The sequence below is a fragment of the Saccoglossus kowalevskii genome, chromosome 13, assembly GCF_978046115.1.
Source record: "Saccoglossus kowalevskii chromosome 13, keSacKowa6.1, whole genome shotgun sequence".
Taxonomy (NCBI): Eukaryota; Metazoa; Hemichordata; class Enteropneusta; family Harrimaniidae; genus Saccoglossus; species Saccoglossus kowalevskii.
In genome coordinates this window covers 35,295,443-35,316,591 of record NC_140653.1, presented here as the reverse complement: position 1 = coordinate 35,316,591, position 21,149 = coordinate 35,295,443, and the positions used below count along the sequence as shown (strand labels likewise).

The following is a 21,149-nucleotide window of genomic DNA, read 5'->3' as shown; positions in this document are numbered from 1 at the left end:
ATCGTCGATATGATTGTTCTGGACTATTGAATACAAAGCAGTTCTAGTTTACTACAAACACAATCTTCTTTTTAAAATAACATTTCCTATAATAACCTGTTGGTCATTGAGAGAGTTTATTTCTGGACTTATCGTTCAACAGACGAGGTGGCCGAGTGGTTAAGGCGATGGACTGCTAATCCATTGTGCTCTGCACGCGTGGGTTCGAATCCCATCCTCGTCGCCATATTTTTACTTGAAATAGTTTGTTTAACTATTGCTATATTATTATTTTTTCATGGTAATTGCTGCGTTTGCGAAGGTACTGTAAAATCCTTGGTACACGAAAATATTCCATACTGGCCACACTTTAGATTTTCTTATTATAAACAAGTACACAAGCGATTATAGACACCCTTGCCCATGATTAGGCCACAAAAAATTGCTTTGTTGCCCTCAGCGACCGACCGGAAAATATGAAATATCGGGTCGCGTTTTTTTTTTTTTTTTAATAGGCTCAAATATTAAAAACTCACCACTTAAAACAGTAAAAAGTGTTTTCTCTAAAAATTAACGATCCCGGACCGTTGTTTGATCCCCAGTTGGATAAGTGGCGACTTTGAACCTCGGGTTCATCTGTATTTTTCTGACATGTTCCGAATACTATGAAGTCTGAAGAGCAAACACGTCTTTTGCATTTCAGGATATTTTGACATTTGAGATTCGACGGATAGTTGGTGCACAATATTAAAAATATCGCCGCACCAAGTATTTTCTTAATTATTAAAAACATTATTTTGAATAAAAAACAATGCGTTTATTGTAGTAAATATAATTTTTAATACATGAAATGCAATTTTTTTTATTGAATTTACAAAACGTGACATTTTATATTAAAACTCTCATCCATTTACATCACAAACAAAACAGTATTCTCACTTCCGGGTTTGTCATCATGTGTACGTACATGTGTACAGCGATAGCGAACATGGCGAACACGTTTGCTGTGTGCATGACAGCAAAAGCTGGATCAGCTATTAAATTTTAAATTAAGTTTAAAAAAAAAATCCGACCTACCGACCCAATTTTTGAATTTTCGGACTTGAGGGGCAACATTATGGTAACATTGTGCAATCTAACGTTCAACTGAGATATTACGCAGTATTTGCTTAACATTACAGACAAGATACTGTATTCTAAATAGTGATATTCTAAAGCTCGATCAGAACGCCACAGTCCCGGCCACCTGTGCGTGCATCCCGCGTGCATGTGTGACCACGGGACTAAGCGGGTTGGAAGAAGCGCCACCGCACGGTCGATTTCGGATATTTATTTATTATAGTCTTGTTGATGTTGTGTCTATAGACTCTATTGTACGTCACGGTTTGTTTAGATAAGTTAGAAAACGATTTGAGGTTTTTGCTGTTATTCATTTTGAAGTCATATACATTGTTGCCAACCAGCACAGAATGTCTGATAACAAATGACGAGCTCCCAATCAAACGTTGCAACAACATTAAAGCGCGGTGGTCGTCGCGCTGTGCATGTGCTACATTTGTGTTGATAAACATATATTTTCCCACAATCCATTGCGGTCTTCAAATGGAAAACATAAGTATGAGGTTCAACCTTGGCGCGACTTGCAATGAATACCGCTGGTGACTCCTTCTATACCTTCCAACCACCTAAAATTACCTAATTAAAGCTTGGAAACGTCTCATTTAGTACTCGCCGATCTGCGCAACAGTCAAAGTCGCCATCTATGTTTATATGATCCCCATATATCTCGCGCATGCGTGGCGCGACGACTACCGCCCTTTAAACCTGCGCACACATCGACCGCTAATAAGTTGAACTCTCTCGGGCATCGTGTTTCACTAATCACAAATCTTTGTTTTTTTGTTTCAGATCACCATGTTTAGCTAGGCGACGATTGCGATTATTCCGTGGAAATAACTAATTCAAATTAGGTAATTAATATGCATGGATTAACCTGTAATTATTATGCAAATTAGTCAATTAATATGCATGGTTTTTACAGAAAAACTAAGCAAATCTGTGCATTAGTCCAGAGCATCTGTGCACCAAGTTTCATTAAAAACCAACATACGAATCTTGAGATATCAGTGGAACGGAAAGACACACACTCACAATACCGTGGCGGCAATAACCTGACTGTGGTTCAGCGACTGGTGCTGATATATCTGTATACTAGTGTATTAGGTAAAATAAATATTTATATACTGTAACGTCATTACTGTACCATATACATTTAAGGTATATTAATGTTAATTTGAAATATATATTACACGGCAAACTTACAAATTCCTTCGCGGTAACTCTTTTCAGTTCACCCGACGTGTAATTAAACTTGCTAAATTATACAAGACACACTGAAAGGAGTAAATAGCGCTAGAATGCGTAATCTTGCTAATGTGTATATATAGTAAAGTGACTTCTAACAAAGACTATAGAGAAGAGGGACAAACAACTCTGTCTTTTCTTTGATATTAGGTCTCTTGGAAAAAAGTTAATCTAATTAATTTTGACGTAAATGTCCTACTTCCTGTCAGAAATAAACTAACGATAAATTGACGTTCGCTACCAAGTATCGGGTCAAAGCCACGCGATTCTCGGTATGTGAGTATGTAAATTACGCAAACCTCTCGTAAAATGCGTGCTCTTGTTGCGTGACCGTCGTGTGTATATGTTAATTGTTCACTTTGCAATGGCGACCTTGGAGTCTACAGTATGTGTTCTCGATAGCAGTGTTGAATTTGTGGAAATTTCCGAATATTTAGAAGCATTTTCCGACTTTGATTGGACCACCTCGGAAGTATCGGACATGCAGCAGAGAAAAACGAAGTCGTGAACGACGCGATCTTAAATCTGTACAAGTACATCGACGTCACCGATATGGTTTCCGACAACCAGAGTAAGGACATCCGCAAAGAACTAAAAGAGCGCAAACAACAGATTTCATAGATTGTCAGCCGATTGAAAATCCGTCACCTGTTTTTAAGACCTCAAATTATCTTAACTTATTTCCAGGCCAGGTTCCCAGGGATTTCGAAAAATCTATTCTGTTCTAATTCATTTTTGACGTGAATTTTCATTGACTAGAGACAATTTTGTATTCTGATTTTCACTGCATTGGTAACTTTTTTTTTTTGTATTTTCACATTTTATTTGGAGTTACAGAATAAGTGTAACAGCGTTTATTCTGATTCACATGTGCATTTGGCACCAACTACTTTTGGTGGTGTCATTTTAAATAGTTTTGAAATTGTAATGTCAATATTAGAGTATGAAGAACCTTTGTATCCTTAGTAGCTCTTAGTAGCAATATTTGCTAAATTGACTCCCAACAATCTAGAATATTTCAGGTCTGCGACTAATAAACTGTTTTTTCAATTATTTTCTGAGTTGTATTTCTTGTTGAGCAGTTACCCAGTTTGACCGAATCTTTACCAAATACCAGAGATAATTCTGTTTGTTGTGTGGCATTTCCACCATTTGTTTGGCCTACCATTGCCGAAACCCTGGATAATTCACCGAACTCGTGGAAGTTCGCCGGGGTTTGAACCAGGGACCTTTAGATCTTCAGTCTAACGCTCTTCCAACTGAGCTATTTCGGCATATGAAACAATTAATCTACCGTAAAATTTAACTTTTTGCTGGAAAAAAACAAGTATTTATAAACGGTTCTATCTTTTTTTCTTCATGTGAATGTGCATTCTTTTTACTTTAAAATCACTCTTTGTGAATGTGCATTCTTTTTACTTTAAAATCACCCTTTTTGATAAGTCATGCGAACTCCTTATAGGGCGTTTTCACAGGACAATACACCGGATATGCATGTATGTATGGGGGTATAAAAACTAACTCTACGACGCGATTGTGCGACTCGCCGAATGTCGATTGTTGCACCCTGCGACAGGATCGCAGTGTCACTCTGCGAAGAGCACGATTCCTATTGGTTGGTTGGTCGAACAGCGCGAATCCCAATGGTCGATGTTCACCGCATATGCCTTGTAAAAAAATTAAGTTTTAAATGGTAAAAATGGTACTGTAAAAAAAGTGTGTAAACACTATGTACCGGCGACATGCCGCACTGTTCGGTGATCGGCAAGCACGTGAAGACAAATTGTGGGACCAAACAAATGACACGTGGTTTAAGGTTTTTAGACACATCACACCGCTGGCTAGAAAAATTAAATAGTGTAACGTGCACGTTGGTTTTGACTGCCTATTTACGGTGTAACGTTGTCGCCATCTTGGAGCTTCGTCCCGATATGACTATGCTCATTAGCATAGGCGGCGCAGCTTCAGAGCGAGTGGAACACGAAGTACTTTTCACGCCTTCTGCAACGAATGCTGTACGTCTGCTTTGACTTTGTTGAGTGCATCAAGGAAAATAATTTGCATGCAGTGAAAAAAAATCATTCACGACGTGCAAAGTTTTGCCATGACAGCAGTTGTTTGCAATCGCCTGCCTTCGTTTAGATCATAAACGGACTCAAAACTTGTGGTCTACGATCGATTAGCTGGTATTTTAACCAGAAATGAAATACTTTGTAACAGTTATGAAAAGTAAACAAAAACGGCGTTGGTTTGTGGCATGAATGTAATTATTTTTGTGTCATAGTTTTTGTAGTCAGTATTACTGAAAATTGTGGTTTATTTTTTAAAATGAACGCCAAATTTCGGTGGTCCATATTGATCTTAATGTAGCGGAAGGGAAATTCTTTTTTTTCTTGATTTTTCAATAATTGATAAAAACGGTTACTTTGTACCTTGATTCATCATCCCAGCTTTTCGAAACTTTGGAAAGACCAGTGCTCAAACGCCAACACTACTATCGTTTCGTTAATATTCGCATAATGTTTATTACATGTATATGTATACTACCGGTAATACTCTGTTGTTGACGATTCTGATGGAACGGGTGACAAGCTTCCTGTCGCAAACAATGCATATTAATCTAACGTCCATTGTCAGCATTATTATCAGTCAAAACTTCGTCTGAGAAATCGTTTTATTTTCTAAGTCTATATTCTATTTTAATAACACCATCTTACTAACGCAATGACGATGTAAAGAAAGAAAGCAAAGACGCCAATGACAGACGAGGCAAAGAAAATCTGCAACTCAGGATCATATTTACTAATTTAGACTTGCGTGCAGCCTGTTGTGATTCCGATGCAAAATTACAGGACTTTCGCGTTCACCCCTCGTTTATGCAATTTATATTTATTTTTCAAGAATTTTTCATCGGAATCGCAACAGATTGCAAGCACGTCTAGGTCATATTATGACCAACCTCGCGAGTGGTTCGAAGGGGACGATAAGGCTGAAATATTCGCATCAACGCGAGAGTTTCAACTACTAGTACTTAACCGATGACGACACCGATACTTGAGACCGTTGAGGGCCGGTGATTAGACGAGGAAGTGAGTACAGGTCTCATGCCACTAATTAACCAATGGCTGCTCGTAAATTTAAATACCTAGCAAGAACCAATGAAATTTTTTAAATATTATTTTTCTCAGGTGCTCCCTGTTTGAGGGCGTAATCATCCGGGTCAGAGGTGAGAGCAACATGTGGTCTTTTGTTTACTACTGAGCGGCTGTGTACCTGTGGGTTTATTCTGTGTGTTAATGGATGTTCTAATCTTGGTGTTTTTCCAGTGATTTCTCTTGGTGCAATCCAAATACAGTAGGTGTGTCTTGTTTACCTGGGATTTGCAAGAGTTTGAGCTGGCCAATATGTTAGTTTTTTTCATATGGTTGATTACTGGCATGTTGATTTCCCATTTTTGAGCCATATTTTCAACTTTCTTCGTCATTTTCATATAGCAATCTCGTCATATGTTAACATTGTCGTCTATGGAAATTCAATTAGTGGTATGAGCCCTACAGGAAATCTGTTGCTCGTCGACATCGGCCAAATAAATATAACCCGGGCATGGTCCATTGTTATTGTTTACTAATTTAAATAATATAAAATGACTGTAAATATGTTAAAAGAGTGTTCTAGTGTTTGGTTACTGAAACGGCATTGTGCGTTTTACGGTAATGCTTTCATTTCCGCCTTGGTCGTTGCATTGATTTTGCGATGAAGGATTTTGTAGTGTAGAGTTTGTGTTTTCATGGGATTATATTTACCTATGGCCACACAACGTGTGGTGGCGATCGTATATGTTTTGTTTCGAATGGTTATTCATTAGTTAGTCAGCCGATAACTGTGTTTAACATTACAATCGCACTGTGTGTGTTAAGGTAGAAGCCCAGTCATAATCTTGACAAAATTGGTCATAAATCGCATGACAATGTTCATTAGTTTATTATGTACAATCATGAAGCTAATGTCCATGGTACAATGAAATAGCATTATTTTGTGTGTTACAGTTATCCTTTTTGAGAAACGTATCCCACTATTTCTTGAAAAATGCTATTTTTAGAACAATTCCATAGAACACAATGTTAAAGAAAAATTGAATTTTTTGACACTTTTTGAAACCCAGATTTTTTAAATAATTCAGAACAACAAAAAGTACTCCATCATTAACAATATATGATTTTTTCAGCCTATGTCACCAGGCTAGGTTTCTAGATATTGCATAATATCTCTGCAATAGAAACCTGTGGTAAAAGTGTTAGTTATAACAGTGTCAAAATGGCGACTTTCCACTAAAATACAACCATCAATTTCTCGAAAATAAGGCTGGTGACCCCAAACTTTTTTTAGGTCAATAATCTTATATTGCCTTGAAGTACAATTTGTTGCAAAATGAATAAATTCTGGGATTTTGAATTTATGAGTAGGCTTCTACCTTAAGTATAGGGGTTGTCTTTTGTTAATTATTTCTTCCAATGAGACGAGAAGTCTTTGTTTGAACTTAGTTGATTATGTATCTTTATTTTACTTTGATGATTTGAATTCTGTTCGAATGTCATGAATTAATGTATTTGAAAGATCGACTAAAATGTGGGCTGTTTATAAAGTATAGAAACGTGAAGGAGAGAGACTAGAAAGTGTGACCTGTGAACGAGGTTGTCAAGAAACCGTCTCTTCGCGCGAACGACATTTTGAAAATGGTAGAGGCGTTTTCATAGCTGTGGCTAAAATCAAGTGAAGTGGCGGAAATTGAGGAAGGAGGCCTACCTGGATCCGACAGAAGACTCGCTAAGGCCCCCCCCCCCATCGATTGTATGCTGAGTAATCAACGGGACTTGATGGTAACTTGGAATTCGCCGATTTTTGTCGTTGACTAGCCTGGTGCTGGGAACTACGTGCACGTTTGTTTGAACACAGTCCCTCTATCACCCGTCTGGAAACGCCTATTGTTTTACGTGTGAATCGGCGGGATGAGTGGGCTAACGCTTGTAACGGCTTCCCGCGAAGCGCGGTACTATACTGTTGATAGCTTCGAGATACATCGCGTTCAGTGCTGTGATCTATTTTTTTAACGTTTCCAGAACATATTCGATACCGTATACAAATATTTTTTACCATACACAGCTGCTGATTGAAAACGTAATTATAGCGTTATCATATGAAACGTAATTATGATATAATTAATTACGTAATTATACTGTTAATTTTTGTTATGGTGAAAATACGTTTTTTTGAAAACGTCATTATGACATTTACAACTATAATTATGCAACGTATTTTTGAGACGTCATAAAAACCATCTGAAAAATCATGACATCGAAACGTAATTTTCTATAATGTATTTATTATGTTTTTACCAAACGCTTCAGCGTGGTATTAAGAGTTTGTTTTCAGGGGTGGGTGATACCAAGGTGGGAAATGGATGCACATATGGGGTTAATTCCTTGAATTGCAATATAGAGGGTTCAGGCTGAAGTGCAATATATAGTGTTTTCATGTTTCGTTTGATATTTCCGTGGTATTCTGCTGCTGTAAGTAATGCACGATTTGTTCCAAAATTCAGTATATTGTGTTGTATTCCAGGATTATTCGTTTTTTGCTGAAAACACCCCTATTTTTTAATGGCAGATTCGAGCTAGGCTCACTCCCACTGGGAAATGTGCATTGTCGCTTGAATGAGAGCTAATTAAACACATTTTCCAGACCGGCGAAATAGTATGTAACAGCCAATTGTAACAGCCTATCACATGATTTTACTGAGAATGTCAACATGGAAAGAGGCTATTCCATTTTACGCAGGAATAATTGGGAGTAGAATATGTGAGGGATTGTATAATCAGAGATGTGTATACTGAAAAGTAATATCTATCCTTTTTTGCATCGCTGAGCATTTCTGTTTTTGACTCCCATGTGCGAAGCACAAAATGGGAGTCTTTGCAGTTAGTGTGTCTGTATGTGTGTATGTGTGTATGTGTGTGTGTATGTGTGTCCGACTGTTCCACTGCTATCTCAAGAACCATACATCGGTTTTTGATGAAACTTGGTGCATAGATGCTCTGGGCCAATGCGCAGATTTGATTAGGTTTTGGTAAAAATCCATGCTCGTTAATTACCTAATTTGCATGATAATTAGCTAATTTTTAGCTGTTCTATGACTGTTCCACTGATATCTAAAGAACCACTCATTGGATTTTGATGAAACTTGGTACATAGATGCTCTGAACATATGCGCAGATTTGATTAATTTTTGGTAAAAATCCGTGCATATTAATTACCTAATTTGCATGATAATTAGCTATTTTTTAGTGGTTCCATGACTGTTCCACTGATATCTAAACAACCACTCATTGGATTTTGATGAAACTTGGTACATAGATGCTCTGAACTAATGCTAGGTTTTGATTAGTTTTTGGTAATAATCCGTGGATACTAATTACCTAATTTGCATAATGATTAGTCAATTTTCGGTTTTTCCACTGATATCTCAAGTACTAATCATCACATTTCAATGAAACTTGGTACATAGATGTCATACGACACTGCACAGACCTGATAGTTTTTATGGTAATATCAGTACATATTAATTACCTAATTTGCATAATTAATTAATTTTCAGCATTTGATATAAGTAGTTAGCATTACATTTCAATGAAACTTGGTACTTACATACTCAAGGACTATGCAGAGATTGATTGTTTTCGATAAATATTTGTGCATATTAATCACCTAATTTGCATAATTAGTTAATTTTCAGCTTTTCCACGGGTATCTCAAGTACTAATCATCGCATTTCAATGAAACTTGGTACATAGATCCTTTAGGACTATGCAGAGACCTGATTAGTTTTAGGGTAAATAATTGTGCATATTAATTACCTAATTTGCATAATTAATTTTCAGCTTTTCTACTGATATCTAAAGTACTAATCATCATATTTCAATGAATCTAGAATTATGCAGACCCAATTAGTTTCCGGTAAATATTTGTGCATATTAATCACCTAATTTGCATAATTAACCAACTTTCACACTGATATCTCAGGTACTATACATCACATATCAATGAATGTACATGGATGCTGTAGGACAATAGACAGACCTGAATAATTGTGGGTTAAAATCTGTACATATTAATTACCTAATTTGCATAATTAACCAATTTTAATCTTTCACACTGATATCTAAAGTACCGTAAAAACTTTCGACCGGTTTTAAATAATTTGTGTTAGAAATGTGACGTGTTTTTAGAGTCAAAATTAAGGTGCATTTTCGGACGGTCGAATTTTTCAGAATAGAAATCAGCAAAAAAAAATGGGGATGATAGACAGTGTGCTTCATTAGTTTTTAAAAAATGCAATGTCCGTCAATTGACGTAAACTTCCTCATGTTTCACGGTAAAAGCAAAGGTCGTGGCCGAGTTGTAACTCAAAATCTAAACAAAGTCATCAATCAGTGAGTATTATGACAAGCAAAACAAAACATCAAGACGCGGAGAAGAGGTCAGCACAAAACTAATAGGTCAAAAGACAAAGCTGTCTCGCACTACCTAGGAAAACTTGCGAATGTTCGAAGTACAGGTACCCATTGGACAAAAGATACATGGAAGTTTAGCAAACGATCTCCCCGACCCAGTGCAATGTATCCGGTTAGAATCAAAGCTCACGTGTCCCTTATTTGAGCACCGTACCGGTGATTTGAGGGACCAAATTCTGCCGTAAATTCGCCCTTGGATTAAAAAATATAATGGGATTTAAGAAAATAAAATGGGACTTTTAAGGTGTATTTTGGCGTCATTTTTCGGACATTTCAATCAATCCTGCCGGCTAAAATAGAGTCTAAGTTTTACCGTAGTCATTGACGTCTGTCTATTCAAGAGTACACGTGTATGATTTTTATCGTGACTAGCGTGAGCGGGTAAGCTTCCTTTCGAGAATGAGCTGTTATCACTGTGAACAATGTTAAATTATTCTTCAGATGACCAGTTTATTTTTTAAAAACAACTATTTTTTTTATTTAAAAAAAATCATGCCGTTTTCGCATCATCCAGCTTTTTGATTGGTTAATTAGCGATTTGACCTATTTGACCTAAGAGAACATGGCGGATATCCTACAGCATCAAACGTTTATACGAGACCGGAATCATTCGCTTACGATGAAACTAAGTTGACTTTTATTTGTATTTCATAACCATTCAACAAATTTATTTTGTGTACATTATTATAATCACTACTGAGTACAGTAATAATCAACAATTCAGAAACGCAGCATGCCGAGATTTTTGTGTTCGTTTTTATTTGAAACTTCGTTTATTTAGAATATATTTTCGTTACCAATAAAATAAAAATCTCTCAGTCAATCAGAAACCCGGATTCATGCCTTTGAGGAAGGTCCCGTTTGAACGCTCACATCGGTTTTTTTTTTCGTTTGGGGGAAAACTAAAACTGGTCGCAATTTTCGAATAAGAATGAGTCGGCAATTTTTAGTGGAGTCGAAAATTTGGAGGTAAATAAAACACCGAAACCCGGCAAATAAATAGGCGGTCAAATTTTTAGAGGGGTCGAAATTTTGGAGTTTTCACGGTGCTAATTATTCCATTTCAATGAAACTTAGTACAAAGATGCTCTAGGACAATGTACAAACCTAATTAGTTTGGGGTAAAAATCTGTTCATATTAATTCCCTAATAAGCATAATAATTCATAATTTTTTGGTTCTAATCACATTTCAATTAAACTTGGAGACATAGATTTTCTGTTACATTGCGCAGACCTCATTAGTTTTACACTCAAATCTGGTCATATTAATTTTCTGATTTGCATAATTAGTTTTCAGCTAAGTAATTTCGAATTATATTTAATGTGTCTCCAATACTCTCAGCACATGGGAGTTCTTTCTAAGCTTTCTTTGATAGTATATTGGTTTGAAAATGTTGAACTTGCATGATTTGCAATGTTTTTTTTTACTGGGACTCCCCTATTGATCGAATCCCGGGTTTGAACGAGAACGGCACACCACGTGATTCGTTTGAATACAATGCTGATGGCAAACATGCCGTGTTACTGCGGTACTCCACTGACGGGATGACTTACTAGTACTGCATGCTACAACTTCGCTTGTGATGTTGCTTGTTAGCCATGGATTACATGATTCTTGATTACCAGTCAAATGTTGCCGAGTAACTTCCTGGTACTTCGTACTATGATAAAAATCAGTCAACATACATCAAGTTCTCTCAATCGTAGTATTCCATGTGATGTACACCTAATATGCCAAAAATGTTGCTGAACGATTTGAACTGAATAAAAATAGCAGACGAAAATTTGTTTACAAAATAAAAATACTTCGGTTGCCAATGAAAACCGGTAAAAAACAAGCAATATGTTTTCGGCTGTTATCATGGAAGGACATGAACGTGAAAGCTAACGTCTGTTTATAACTAAAACCGGGCACCTTATACGAGGTTCGCAAAATAACATGGCAGTCATTAGAAGTCACTTTATTTTATTGTTAGGACGTATGCAGCCGTTAAATGTATTATTTCCAACCGTTTTGCGATAGTATTTTCTAGATTGGAGGCAGCATTTACATTTTATTCAAAATTCAAAGCTGCGTTGGGATAATACGTTGACAGTGGTAACAATGTCGGCGCCGGTGGTCTCTTACCAGTGCGCAACGTAGCCAAAATAAAAGGCATGATCATTTGGGCACTGCTATTACAAGACTGGTAGGAGGCAATAAATTTGGCGAAAGTATTAATAAAACAGATTTTGGCTGTTGTCATGGTAGCGGTGGATCAGGATTGTTTTTCCAATTAGTGATGGTACGACCTGCCTGTCAAGTATGAACAAAATCAGCCAAGCCAAAAAAAATCACAGAAGAGTTAAAAAGCCATTCCTGCTGAACAGTTACTCTAACTTCGGGGTCAACTTTCTCATTAATGAAAAAAGATATCAAAACTTCAAATAGTAACTTTTTGCCCACACTCAAGCCGAGTACAATGAGCTATGTCTGAGGTGTTGTATCACTGAGAGTTGGACAAACTTATGTATTTTAATAAATTATTGAATAATAAAATGTTATATAACTTTTCTTTTATCCCCCTCCCCTTCTTGGTATCTGTTTCAAGTATTTTTGTCAGGTTCAAATCGTTCACCAGCATTTTTGGCATGTTAGATGTACATCACATAGAATACTAGGATTGGGAGAACTTAATGTTTGTTGACCACCTGGAAACTGAGTTTTATAAATCTTGAAGGGCTCTCGGAAGATCCACCCGCTGCCTGGACCCGCAGTAAAATCTCCGATTATTATGGAGCCGCAACCATCAACATCGATATACCATGAGGTTTCTGCTGGCGACGTTGCGGTGTTACTCAGTTCCAAATAAAGATTACCAACGCCAAATTAGCAAAATTTAACCGGTAACCAAGACTCAGTCTATCCACGACCAGCAAGCAAAATCACAAACGAGGTTGTAGTGTGCAGCTCACGAGTCAGCGACGACCGATTTCAACGAAAGTCATTCCGTCAGTGGAGTACCGCAGTTGCACGGCATGTTTGCCAATGCACAGATCTGTGGAGGAACTTTTAACTTCAACATCAACCGTGTATCGTAGTCGCCCAGTTTAAGTTCTGGTTCTGCCGTGGTCCCAACTAAAGGGCGACAGTCGTTGTGTCGCGTCCTGTTCGATATGGGACTCATAGCGACGTATACAACGCGTGTAAAATACATTGTTTATTTATATGATATTCGAACACGCGCCGCGCTACGACCACCGCGCTTAAACATCCACGAGTTATTTATTCGGACAATGACTCAAATTAGACGTCTGATTATTTTATGTTCACACGTACTGCGACACGCGTTCTACACTGACAAGCGTTGCTAGGTCGCAGCACTGTCTTGGAGCATATTAATGGGCAATTGGGTTCCCCGATCTAAATTTCTATCCCGGTTTGTTGCACGTTCTTTTTTTAATGTGAAATAATCAAATATGGGACATATGTATAATAACAGAACCCCACACCTTCCCCGTGGCTTCGCTCGTGAAAGTACGGCAGCAGGATACACCGCATCACTCGTGAAAATAACTTCCATACGCAATGAAAGCCACGGGGAGGGTATCTGTCGTAATACTTCATTATCACTGAAAACATTTTTCCCCTGAAATAAAATTCCAGTGAATATGCCATTTCCCTCATACTCTATTGAGACACAGCGCAGTGAAAATTGGATTCACATGTAATGCTTGAAAACATGTCAGCAAAAATAAATTAAGTGAAATTCTACGTGACTTCATAATAGTTGGAAATGAACACATTACACCCGACCCTACCACTCCATATACAATGTAAACTACACCCCAAAACATCCTTTCACCCACAGTTATTGGCTGGTTCCCGCCTCAAGTGTCATGGCGTACCAAGCCACAAGAGGCCGGTAACTAGTAACGGTTCCGGCATTCTGATTGGTACACCACTTTCTCGTTGCTTGTTCCATTTCCCTTAGTTACCTGACGTCAGCGCTTACGCTCGTGGCCGTTCAGGGGTTTCCTTTTGCTTTCGAAAGTTGGGCGAATAAAAAGAATTGTTTCTTTTGTTATAAATTTGCACAGAACATATCAAATCTGTAAATCTAAGCAGGCAGTATGTATGAGCATGGCTTTATTGTAGCATTACAGACACGTTTACGCAAAACGGAATGTTTTCAAATTACGTCACCCAGTCGCGTTCCTTCCGGCCGGAAAACCGGCCCAAATGGAACAATATGGCGATTACTAGTTACCTGCGTCCTACCCGCCATTCGCAAAGGACGCCGGGAACCAGCGAACCACAGTTACTACAGTGTTTCACCATAGTCTGGTTCCCTGCCCCATTTCAACGCTGAGGGCGGTTTTAGAAAAGGGTCAGGTACGGGGTATTACATCCAAGGCGGTTATTGGTAGTTACGTACGGAACATCTGATTCGTCACTGAGACAATTCAACATGGCGGCTTCCATGGACATGGAGTTTGTTATGAAAACAAAGATTGCTTTAGCACATGTAAACGCAAACAGTCATTCATGTTACACATATTTAAGACCAAAGCAAGTTGATTGTTTGAAGGCATCCACTGATAGTGATTGTATAGGCTTGTTGCCTACCGGTTATGGAAAATCACTGATTTTTGAGTGCCTTCCCTACATGTCAGCTTCACACAGTCCCAGGACAGTGATCTTGATCTCGCCATTGAATGCTATTATAGAAGAACAGTCTCGTAGACTCGGCGCAAGGTCAGTGCGGTTAAATCCGGAGTTTGACTGTAGTTTGTCCAGTTTCATTAGTTGTGAGTATTTGTATATACTGTCTCACCCAGAACACATAATGACCAAGAAACTCTTCGCCGTATTTCGTGGCGACATTTGGCAACACAAGGTATCTCATATTGTTGTTGACGAAGCACACTGTGTAGTACAATGGGGAAGTGATTTCCGTCCGGAATATCGAAATCTGAAAGACCTATGGCCACCGGTACGAAAAGAACACAGCAAGAAATATCATCACATCTTCTGCTTACCAATCCTGTTATTATCGCTGCCAGCATAGATAGACCAAACATAATGTTCCATGTGACAAAAAGACTTCCAAACAACAGAATTGAAGAGTCTTTTAAGGAGATCTTCAAACCACTTATTGATGAATTGCGCAGTAAACAGGAATGTTTTCCACAAACAATTGTTTACTCATCACTTAAATGGTGTGGATTTGCTCACGAATTGTCCTTAATGCCAACTTTTGACAGTGATATAGATGATATATCTGGTCTGGTGGCTCAATTCCATGCCTCATGCACTAACAAGGTAAATTTAAGTTATTTTGTTAACTATAAATACTAACTTGGATATGACTTCTACTGTTTAACGATTGTTTTCCATATTCTGTATGGTATGGTATGTTATTTTTGTTGTTGTATAGTAAATAACAAATTGGTCCTCTGATGGTTTTACCAATAAAAAAATAAAGTGAATATTTATTTGTTAATTGTTATATATATAAATCATTTGTTCCGGGTTTATAAGCAGCTTTGTCTATAACATTTAGGTAAACAATGTGGCTGTTGCCTCATCAAATGACACACTGAAAGATCAGACACGTGATAAGTGTGTGTTCTTTATCAAATTGGTGAATGCAGTTCACTTTACACTTAAGCCAAATTTGTATAAAAGATATAGCGACTGTGCCCCTTTAACTGTATTTGCTATATTAGATGTTTATCTCCAACACAAGAACAGATAAGCCATCAAAATTTGTTGTATACTGTTCTGTATATTAATAATTTGTGCATTTTTTTTACTATAAATGCACCTCTGTCATTTAACTATCATATGATATTCTGTTACATTACCTTTGCCACAACAATTAACTTGAGCCATTTGGCTATTTCATATCAACTTGCATATTGACAATTTATATATCATACTTTTATCATTAAGCAGATGAAGAAAGAGGTGATCGATGGCATGCAGACCATGAATTGTGGTATCAGATTGTTATTTGCAACTGAGGCATATGGGATGGGTGCAGATCCAAAACAAGTCAGGCGAATTATCCATGCTGGTGTACCAAGAACAATGGAAAGTATGTTAAAATGCATGTAGTTCAGTCTAAATGTAGTAATGCAATGTTACGCACAAAATTCATGAATTTTCAGAGTGCATTGTACATATTTGACATACAATGTGTAAAACCAAGTTCCTTTATTGTGTGCATGATCTTATTATTATACTGCTTGTAAGTGTTGCCAACATTTTGAATGTTTTATTTGTTTTGATTATTTAATGACCACAAGCAATTGGTTGGTTCAAGAGAATCTGAAGTCCCAATAATCCTGTAATCCTGTCATGAGTGTAGTTATTGGATGACGATGATGGCTAGGAAAGTTATTTTATGATGAAATGCCACAGGTTACATCATAGAATGGATATAACAATTGATGTCAGTCACCCAAGAGAACTCATGAAAATACGCATTTGCTCAATATGAGAAGTGCATCTTCAATAGAAGTGTACAATAAACTAAACTTTTCCTGTACTGTATAGAGATATATTACCATGTCATTTACCTATGCATATGCTCTAGTAATACAGCAAATACAGTCCAGTACCATATTGCACTATTTTTGTAACTTGTAGTAAAGCTACTTAAATGTTAAATACAATTCTCATTTGTTCATTAGCATACATTCAGGAAGTTGACAGATGTGGGAGAGATGGGGAAGAATCTGAGGCTATTTTGTACTACAACGCATCTGACAAAGCACACAATGTGAAAGGCATGACTGAGGAAATGAGGAAATACTGTACAACAGATGAATGTCGTAGAGTGTCACTAGCCTCACATTTTGGTCAGGAATTTCCCAAGGACTAAATCATTAAACATCAGTGCTGTGACAATTGCAAGCTATTGTGTGACTGTACCATCTGTGATTCTCAGTTTCATTATCATCAGGCTGTACATCAGATCCTATTGTTGCGGGCTGTTAGCAGCCAGCTGAAACTGATAGCCATCAGGAGCAGAATCTGATGTACAGTCAGATGCTGATGAAAGTGATTTTGATGATCACAAAGCACAGGTAATATGTGATGTGTTATTACAGTATTTTGAAGCTGAAAATAACATCTGTAATGCACCTTCTCCTTCAGTTGTCACAGGATGGACACCATCTTTAGCGGAGAAGATATCTTCAAAATATACAAGATACTCCAATCGCAAGTTTTTGATTTCTGATTTTTATTTGGAGGATCAATATGTTGATAATATAATTTCTCTTATTTTGCAAGTGTAGAAAGAGGAGAATCTTTATAGTTATGTACCTCAAATTTTCACTGGAAACTGAGGGGAAATGTTATTTGCTCATGTGTTTGCTTCCAGTTGAAAGCATACAAATTAATATATATGTATATATGGGTGCTTCAAGACATGCATATTCAAAACAATAGTGAGACATTTTGTTAGAGCAGGGTTTCATGCTGTAAAAATAAGGATAAATTCTGAAAGTTGATCACTTTGTTGGATGTGTTGATGGAGTACTGTTACGTATATTCAATAAAGTGACCAAAGACTAATTTATCCTTAATATGGCAACTCACTTATTGTTAGCATGTAGTGATACTCTATATATTGTCAATGTATATACTGATTGGGAGCTCAAACAATGGCATGCAATACATTGATAAAACAATACTGTTTTCAACTGGATGTCCAATACTCTTTGACAATGATTTCTAGTTCATGAAAAAAAATGTGTGTTTGTATGATACATTTTATCACACACATCAATTAAGCGCTGTGCCTTAGTGTTCATAATCCCCCTCAGTTTTCAGTGATACACCTTACTTTGACAATATATTTCACCTAAGTTTTGAATCTGTGTGTCTTGAAGTCCTATATATATATATATATATCAATTTGTATGCTTGCTCTCAACTGCAATTTAGATTAGGGCTAGACCATTTGATATCCTGGATGCACAGGATTCACAGCAATAAATTCATGGCACATAGACCCCTTTCATAAATCAAGCGCCCTCACTCATTAACCGTTGACCTTAACTCAGAGTGAGGCCAGTAGGTAATGAATGCTTAGCAGTGTGTTTTTACCATAGAGTGTACAGTGCAGACGGTCCTTTTGAAAGCTAATAAACTCCCTTGGTTGTGAAATAATTAGTATTTTTATATTTTGTAGAGTTCAAGGATGAGGTTTCCTGTGTATTTAGAAAGGAACTATGCTAGATTTATGAAAGGGGTCTATTGCTTAGATAATCAGAAGGAAAAACTTATGTCACTATCCTGTGAGAGGAGATATGTTTTTGCTTTGATCTACCAGGATATCCTTTATTTAAAAAAAACTGTTCATGGTATTTCCATTAAAATCCTCGGAGCTTATCAGTTTATCAGTTTTGGGAATTAACCAGCTAATTCTCATATGGTTTTTGTTACTTCGTTTGAATTGTCTGAACGTACATTGTGTATTTGTACCAAATTTAAGGATTAGACATTATATATTTGCATCTTACTTCTAGACACCTTGACCGATTTGGACCAAATTTGGTGTGATGACAAAGAGTCCCTCAGTGAATGTTATAATGATGTTACTTTTCTGAGAGGGGCATTTTTGAGGGGGCGGAGGGTGGTTTTTATATATTTGCCTTTTACTCCAAGACTCCTTGACCAATTTTGGTGTTGTGACAAAGAGTCTCCTAGTGAATGTTATAATGGTGTTACTTTTCTGAGAGGGTCAATTTTGAGGGGAGGGGGGGTGTGATTTTTATATATTTGCGTTTTACTCCAAGACTCCTTGACCAATTTTGGTGTTGTGACAAAGAGTCTCCTAGTGAATGTTATAATGGTGTTACTTTTCTGAGAGGGTCAATTTTGAGGGGAGGGGGGGGGGGTGTGATTTTTATATATTTGCGTTTTACTCCAAAACCCCTTGACCAATTTGGACCAAATTTGGTGTGATGACAAAGAGTACCCCTGCGGGTGTCCTAATAGCAGTTTTTTTTTTTTTTGTGGGGGGGGGGGGGGTATGAATTCATTTAACTCCAAGGCCATGTGACCGATTTGAACCAAAATTGGTGTGATGAGTAAGGGTTCCAATCGAATGTTTTAAAGTTTTTAAAGGGACTTATATTTGGAGGGGGAGAAGAGGGTGGTGTGATATAGTTTTTTTCAAGACCCCTTGAACTAAATTTGGTGTATTACAGCCCTGTACCAATGCTGCCATAGGTTCGAAACTAGTTGATCGCTGCTTGCAGCTATATTTCAAATGTGTTAAGCTGGTACATTTCACAATACAGCAGAGCTGTATCAACCGATAGACTGCTTGTTTTACAAATGTATATATAATTTGGATATGCCAGCCTGCAGCAATTAATTTCTATACATATGCATATCTAAGTGCTGATACACAGCATACAAGTTGGTAATTCACAAGGACTGTGCTGGTGCATGACTTGTTTGTTAATGCAATCAAGTCAACCTCACTCTTGTAACAACTCTTGTGCAATGTGCAATTAGGTTCATGCAACTCTGCACACATTTCTTGATGTCTGTCCAATACGATTGTTCACAATATGTGGGGGCCCTTTTGAAGCTTTCTTTGGGTCGAAAAATACCAATGACACAATTACTAAATTGATGAGACAGGGATGTTTATTTACAAATATTTTATGTGGTATGTACCAAACTTGCAGTGAAACATGTATATAATAAATGATTATCTTTAACTTAAAAAAAACATTGTGCTGTCTTACTTGCATATGTAATATTCACAGTGGTGGAAAGATGTAACCCTGGAAATTGTCACACTATGAAGCCCACATTTGTAAAATTGCTGATGCATTTAAATCAGTGTCACAGCATTAGTGTCATTTGGGCCAATAACATTTTGATTTTTACATGGCACTCTATGGCTGTGATGCGCATAAATGTTGCAGTTTCTAATTTATAAATCCAGTGAACATGACCACTCACTCATACTTAGATGAACTGTATTTGTTACATTAGAAGCACATGCTCTTAACTACATGTCAAGGTCTGTCTGGCAAAAATAATTGATACTCTAACACTACAGTATACAAACAATTCAAATTTTGGTTTAGGTGCGCTTCTAATGTAGCAAATACACATATGGTACACAAATTACTTGTAAATTTATTTTCTGAGGTCGAGTATATCATAGAGGAAATTTAGTGCCATTATAAACATTACACTAAATATGTGATATCAGATAAGCATAGGGGTTAAAGACTATTTATGGTGGCATAACATAGCATAGGACCACTAAAACCCTGGAATCTGACTCGCTTGAAGACCTGGAACCCATATTTGTGATGGGGTTTTGCCACACAAAATGTGCTGACCATTATATATAAAATCAAATTCTTTTGAAAAGAGAAATATGAATTGTTTGGATGAACAAATATTCACCAAAATAAGTTATTATAATTAAGTGTCCCCTGGGAATTACATTGTACCGTAAAAACTCAATCAATTCGGCCATGTAAAAATAAATATTTTTGGGGGTGGGCCAATTGATTGAATAAATATAGAAAATATGTTTCCGAAGTGGTCGATTTGTTTGAATAATTTTTCAACGTTTTAAAACTGGGTTCGAAGTGTGTATCACCGGTAACTGAATAAATATATCGTTTTCCCGAGATTAGAGTAAAGGTTTCGTACTAGTCTGAGACTTGACCCAATTTTAAAACAAACTACGAGCGCGTTCAAGAAATCTGACGCAACCAGGCCACATGCTGTTTTGTTGCCGTGAAGACGACAGTTTTATGTCACGCTCCCCGTAAATGTAAACAAACATGGAGTTGAACATTCTTCTGCACATCTTATTTCAACACTGTCAGTGATTTCGGTGATCTTACAACTTGACAAATTGGAGTGTTTCTTAAAGCTTTTTCCTTCAGCAACCAATGGAGATCTCGCACATCGCTTCACATTCGAATTTAGTCTGCTCGAAGTTTGGCATTTCTCTCGAAATTCATTCACCTGACGATCTAGTGTCAACAAATGGCGTTCACAATTCTACATATGTTGCTTTCCTAGATTTTTCTAAAGCTTTTGATCGAGTTTGGAGAGATGGACTTCGGGTTTCACTGTGGAATGCAGGAATTAGAGGAACATTGTGGAATATAATTAATGATATGTATGAAAATGTTTTTAACAAAGTTAACTTTAACGACATAGAAACGGATTATTTTGAAACTACAGAAGGGGT

General features: G+C 37.1%; 2 non-coding genes and 1 pseudogene across 2 annotated transcripts; 2 read left to right on the top strand and 1 right to left on the bottom strand.

Annotated features, from left to right (window-relative positions):
- The first annotated feature begins 141 nt into the window (after positions 1 to 141).
- Positions 142 to 223, top strand: TRNAS-GCU (transfer RNA serine (anticodon GCU)). The gene has a single exon. It is a non-coding gene; the product is annotated as a tRNA-Ser (tRNA).
- A 3,308-nt stretch (positions 224 to 3,531) lies between these two features.
- On the bottom strand, positions 3,532 to 3,617 carry TRNAF-GAA (transfer RNA phenylalanine (anticodon GAA)). Its single transcript has one exon. It is a non-coding gene; the product is annotated as a tRNA-Phe (tRNA).
- Positions 3,618 to 14,285: 10,668 nt separating this feature from the next.
- LOC146735397 (uncharacterized) lies at positions 14,286 to 17,033 on the top strand (annotated as a pseudogene).
- The last annotated feature ends 4,116 nt before the right edge of the window (positions 17,034 to 21,149 follow it).